Source organism: Danio rerio, chromosome 13 (genome assembly GCF_049306965.1).
Source record: "Danio rerio strain Tuebingen ecotype United States chromosome 13, GRCz12tu, whole genome shotgun sequence".
Lineage (NCBI taxonomy): Eukaryota > Metazoa > Chordata > Actinopteri > Cypriniformes > Danionidae > Danio > Danio rerio.
In genome coordinates this window covers 9,021,057-9,027,513 of record NC_133188.1, presented here as the reverse complement: position 1 = coordinate 9,027,513, position 6,457 = coordinate 9,021,057, and the positions used below count along the sequence as shown (strand labels likewise).

General features: G+C 41.6%; 1 long non-coding RNA gene across 1 annotated transcript; it reads left to right on the top strand.

The window, feature by feature from the left end:
• The first annotated feature begins 475 nt into the window (after window positions 1–475).
• On the top strand, window positions 476–3,992 carry LOC141377123 (uncharacterized). Its single transcript, XR_012389150.1, has 4 exons — window positions 476–716; window positions 1,248–1,397; window positions 1,497–2,281; window positions 3,640–3,992. It is a non-coding gene; the product is annotated as an uncharacterized lncRNA (long non-coding RNA).
• The last annotated feature ends 2,465 nt before the right edge of the window (window positions 3,993–6,457 follow it).

The window sequence follows — 6,457 nt, the reverse complement described above, 5'->3', positions numbered from 1 at the left end:
AACTTATCCAGCATGTTCATGCAGCGGATGCCCTTCCAGCCACAACACATCTCTGGGAAAATATTTTTTTTTTTTTACTTGAGAAATTCTTCAGTATAGTTGCAGTTACTAGGTAGCTGTTTGAGGACATGATTGTGGGTGCTTGTGCAGAGAACAACCACATATGCAATTCCCTATGAACCAGAACTGGCTTGGCAGCTTCTAACTCACTTAGTAACTCGCTCCCTTCAGCTCTCTTTGTCTCCCCTTGTGCCATATTCTTCCAAATCTCTGCTGAACTTTGTCCTTTGCACACTCATGCCAAGCCACAATTAACCTATGGAATGTATGACATCATTTTGAAATGAGGTAGGGGGGGAGTGAATCAGGAAACAACTTTGGGAAACAGAGTAAGAAGGAGCTTTGCCAAAATTTAAAATTAAACAGGATTTGAGGAAAACATGGAGGAAAAAGTGTCAAAAAGTTTGGGGGGAGAGGGGATTTGGGTTAGGGGGTTTTCCCTCGGCATGTCCCCCGTCCCGTAGATCCTCATTTTTACATGCTGCTGTGTCTGATACTTTTTTTCTTTGCATTTTTTAAAATGGGTGTCTTCCCAATCAGGCTTTTACTGCAGGAAATTTCAGCACACCACATTGCGTGAGGCGACTAAGAGTTCCATTCTTGGCTGGGCTCAGCACCGTGCCAGGCTGTCTCACGCTTGACAGGGAGGAAGGGAGGTGAGGGGGAGGGGGGTTGTGGTGTGGGTCCTGTGCCAACAATACAGCTCTGCAGATTTTTTTTTTTATCTTACAATAGCGAGTGTGACCAAGCCACTGCAAAAAAAAAAAAAAAAATGAAGTGACAGAAAAGCAGGAGCAAGCAGACTTTTTCCTGGGATCTCTAGTGCAAACATACTTGTTTGCTTTGCTGCTCTCCAGGTTTTAAGGTTTTTACAGCATCTTTAGCTTTGTCAAAGTGAGAAAGACTGGATTTTTTTCTTCCTTTCAGTTAATTCCGCCTTCTTCCTTTCACTCCTCCTCCTTATTTCTCTTAGTTTGCTTTGTCAGATTTCCAGCACTCTATGTGAGGCCTTTCTTTTCGGCCGTTTCTCTGCCATCAGCCCCCTCTCTTTTCTTTTTTCTGCCTTTTTTCCCATTCAACTCCAAAAACAGTGCTGTGGTTGAGCAGTGGTTGAATAGGAATAATATTTGCTGTACTTTGCCGCCTTCCTGGTTCTATTCTCCTCTAACATCAGGCCTTATTTTTAGCTGCATGGAGGGTTTGGTCTTTTCCTGCGGCTGGTGTCGCATGACGTTTGCAGTTGGGAACTTAAAGGAGGTGCTCACGGTAATGATGCTCGTCCAAATAATGTGATCTGTGACCAGTGGTTCATTTGTACTACACTCTCAGAAATAAAGGTACGCAATCTGTCAATAGAGTGGTACCTTTTTATAAGGTACACATTTGTACTTAAAGGGTCAAAATTCATTTATTCATTCATTTTCTTGTCTGCTTAGTCCCTTTATTAATCCAGGGTCACCACAGCGGAATGAACTGCCAACGTATCCAGCAAGTTTTCTTATGCAGCGGATGCCCTTCCAGCCGCAACCCATCTCTGAGAAACATCCACTCACACATTAACACAAACACTCATACACTACGGACAATTTAGCCTTCCCAATTCACCTGTACAGCATGTCTTTGGACTGTGTGGGAAACCGGAGCACCCGGAGGAAACCCACGCGAAGGCAGGGAGAACATGCAAACTCCACACAGAAACGCCAACTGTGTCGAGGTTCGAACCAGCGACCTTCTTGCTGTGAGGTGACAGCACTACCTACTGCGCCACTGCCTCGCCAGGATCAAAATTGGTACCTTAAAAGTATACATTAGTACCTAAACAATTTAAGAGGAACACTTTTGTACTTTTTAGGTACTAATATGTACCCTTGAGATATTTAATATGGACCTTTAGGTACCAATTTGTACCATCGGAAAAGGTACCATCCCAGTGACAGCTCACATATCTTTATTTCTGAGAGTGTAGGCAAAGCAAGATCTACATGCTGAATGCTATTGTTTGTGCCTTGAGTATGTGTATTCAGTCAGAGCTGGATGTAATATGATGTAAACATAGTTAATTACCATTACCAAGAAAACATCCACCCATAACTGCAGAGGAGAATTAAAAAAGGAGAGGGGAGCAACATTGTATATTGGTTAGATCAATATAGAGTAGAAATGTTTACAATTAGGTTAAAAAAACAACAATAGTCCACATTAATAAAGACTTTTTTAAAGAGCCCATATTATGGGTTTTTGAAAATTCCCCTCCATGTAGTGTGTAACACAGCTCTAAGTGAAGTAAAGTATCCAGCTAAGGCTTAAATCTGTTAGTGTACAGTGTTTAAAACGGTTGATTCATCTATAAAAGAGTCGACTCATAGTGCTTCAAACGAGTCGCCTTGATACCGATTCATTCGGTGTTTCGCCATGACGTACGAACGAAACCAAGTTATTCACGTGCACGCGCAAACCCGGGAGATTTCAAACCTGAGGCCCCGCCCTCTGACGCAGAAACCCAGACACACACACACACACACACACACACACACACACACACACACACACACACACACACACACACACACACAAACATGCCAATTGAAGTCACACTGCAGATGGATATATTGAGTCTCTACCCAAACATGAAACCTCAGCATTATAGCCAAGCAGTTGGAAACTACTGGAAACTTCTGGAAACTACATGCTACAAAGAATACTTCATCAGCGTTTGTTAAAGGAAGGATCAGTAAAGAGTAACTTACTGATGGACGTCAGGATGGATTTTTCTTCCTCCATTTCTCAAGTGTAAGTACGTGCGATTAAAGTTGCCTCGTTGACTCTAGCTTGCAAATGTATTTAGTTGTGTTTTGTTACTTGTAACTGCGTGTACTGTATCAGGTTAACTGGCTATATTCTCTTATCGCATGCAAAGTCACGTTAAAAACGCGACGCGTGCTGCTTTGTTAACGGAGCTCCGTGGACGAGGAGTAGTGTGTGTGTCTGTGTGTGCGTGTGCGTGCGCTGTCGTCCGGAGGTGTGTGTGTTTGTGTGTGTGCGCGCGCGTTGTCGTCTGGAGCAGGGTTAAGTGCGTGTGTGTGTTTGTGCAATATGTGTGTGTGTGTCTGTGAAAAGAGCAGAGTGAGAAGCTAGGAGATCTCCTCAACTGTTTTTGGAGTTTTTGCTCAATAAAATAGTTAGTTGTCTGTATTTTCAAGTCCATAGTCTGTATTTACATTGACCCACTGGCAGCTAAATTCCACGCCTACACTATCGAGCGTGTATGAACTGTGATTACTTTTATATTGCTGATTAGCTGTTTGGCATTTCACTCTCTCACTGAAGGCAGTCGACCAATCGCGACAGACTGTCATTGGTCCAATCAGCGCAGATTAGCTTCGCGCTAAGGAGGGGTTTGGGAACTAATGAATCACTGGACGATTCATACAGGAGTCGCTGGGATAATTAGGTAAAAATAAATGCAGATTATAAGACCATGAAAGTGTTTTTTGACCTTGCATGCATATTAAACTGTTGTTGGAAACTCTTACAACCAAGATATGATCCTATTTCATGTATAAAATGGGCTCTTTAAAGGGATGGTCCAGAGTGTATTTTTAAGGCTTGGTTGTGTTTACAGGGGTTTCACTGCTAAATATGAATTTGTAGCTAAACTGCAGTGCCAAACAGCATTTCCTATTGTTTACATCCTTGTTTATGTCCTCGATACCACTAATGCTAGAAACTATGCGTGTAATAGATAAATTTTAACAAGTAGAAATACTGACTGGTTGTGGCTCACAATCCACAACTTCTTGGTTGGAGGAGTTTTTAGCCGAATCCAGCACGGATCTGGAAGAGATTCTGGAAGCTCTCCTTTGTCAAATGCTAGCTGTATATATTTTTTTATAATTCTCTGGAACATAATGAAAATTAAATTGTACTTCTCTCTTTGCGTTGAGTCTTTTGGAAGCCCAAATACAGAAACAAAACTAGCTCTTTGGAACAAGCAACATTTAGGGTGCTTTCACACCTGTGAATCGATTCAGTTGTTCCGAAACAGAGATTACAATTGTTACATTGTTGCTCTTTGGTCTTGGAGCGGTTCGCTTTCACACTGCAAAGTTTCTAATCGGACCAAAAGAGCTAAAACAAGTCACGTGCGAGTAAACTCTCCTCACATTGGTCAGAGTGTCAGGGTTTATTTTGCAGCGTCCCGCTCAGCTGTCAGGAGAGGTGGTGGTTTGGTGGTGATTGACAGGGTGCGCGCGCGTGACGTGTCTGAGGAGAGACACGGTGGGGAGGGGTGAGAAGGGTGCGCGACGATGCCTATTTGAGAACTGGGAGAGAGACGCGAGATTACCGGGAGATCATCACTCGTTTGCGAGCATCCGGAGACTCGCGAAACTTCCCGCCATACTCATAATTCTCTCTTCATATAGCCGTAAGCCTATTACATATCCATAAAACACTGTGATATAACCGCGCTCGGATCGTTTGCTTTCTCACTGCAATCGAACCGCTCCAGGGTTCGTTTCAATCGAGCCGAGACCACCTCATTCAAGCGATCTCGGAGCGATTACTTTGGCGCGGAACAGAGCGCGATTGCCCTGTTCACATATGCCAATCGAACCGCGCTAACTGGGCAAACGAGATACGTTCCGAAACAAAAGTGTAGGTGTGAAAGCACCCTTAGACGCCATTTTAGCTTTCTCTGCTACATTATAGCACTGCAGCGCCTCTGGCCAAGCTCCTTTTCTGCGTGGGGTGTATGCGCATTGTGAATGCCCGTAACCTGAAGCGATTGTGATCTCACTAGCTTGGATGTATTTTTTGTAGTCCCCAAACTTAAGCTTTGCTAAGCTAACTCTGTAAAAGCCAATGTCTCTGTTTGCATTGAACTTTGAGCACATTTAGAGACGCTGTTTATGTTCACACAGCTACATCACCCACAAAGTAAAGTCTAAGATATGATATCATAGTGGACCACCCCTCTGAGAAATTTGATTAAAATCGACTGGTAGATCTTTCTCATATCTTGCACCAAAACTCTGGAACAGCCTTCCTAGCACAGTTCTAGAGGCAGACACGCTCTGTCAGTTTCTAAAGACACATCTCTTTTGCATTAGCACACACATAAAAGACAAACATAACTTTTAAATTCAAATCCTTTAAAGGATTATTAAGCTGCATTAATTAGGGCAACAAGAGCCAGGAACACTTCTGAAAAGACATTATAATATGAATATTATATATACTTATGTTAGTCTTGATTCTTTATCTTGATAATCTTGCATCCTACCAGTGTCAATAGCAGATGGCTGTCATTGGTCTTGGATGAGTGGAGAGTGTGACACAGATGACAGACAAGTTTTTTTTTCCCTCACTTTCATCAACGTGGAAGAACAAAACAAATATAAAAAAAGAAATAAATTAATAAATACATAAATATTGTAGTATTGTTCATCCCTGCCATTCCCCATGTTCATGTTTTGCTCACACATCATTAAAGTACTTCCATTTTTTTCTGGTTTTGTTGCGATGACATTCTTGAACTGAAAATTGGTTTTCAGTTCAAGTTCAAAAAGGTTTGTTTGAGCCTGGGTCGACCATGGCTTGTTATTATATGTATATATTATTACGCTGTAACCTCTCGGTTGTGTATTTAAAACATGGGGGTTCCTTTGTTTTGATTCTGGCTTGTTGCGTGAGCGAATGACGTATCTCTGTAAACCAATAGCGATCAGCTGCGCATCTAGCTCCGCCTTTTAGTACCCTTTCGAAAGGGTGCCGAAAAAGTGGTACGGTTCGGTACGCCTTTTGACAGTGGAAATAGCCATAAAAGCATACAATACCGTACCATACCACTTAGTGGAAATGGGCCATAGGACTGTGTTCCACTTTGAAAATTGTAGCTAGTGGGTTTTTGGCCCAAGCCAATAAAGACATATAAGTGTGTGAGGACATAATTAAAACTCTTTTGTCAGTCTGTGTCTGAAAATAGGCTCAAATTAATTAGAAAGAACATTATCATTAGTAACCTCTTCATCTGTCGTGTGACCTGTAATAGTACTTCATTCATCACATAATGTATAGTACATTTAACATAGTACCTGATTTCTTTAATAGCCTGTTTATCTCTGTACACAATCTGAATTGAATCAAGTAAATTGATTATAATCTTTGGGGTTGTCAAAGCTATTTGATGTAGTTCTTTTCAGTATATTGCTATTGTTCATAAAAATGTATACAACTATATCATCATTTTAATATCTTTTGACCCCTTAGAAATTACGCAAGCTGAATATAAACCAAAGAGCCACAGTGTAATGAGTTGGAGAAGCCTTTAGACCACAGCTACGACACTAATGAAAGTAATTACATGAAAAAAAAAAACAGACTTCACCAAGCTCAT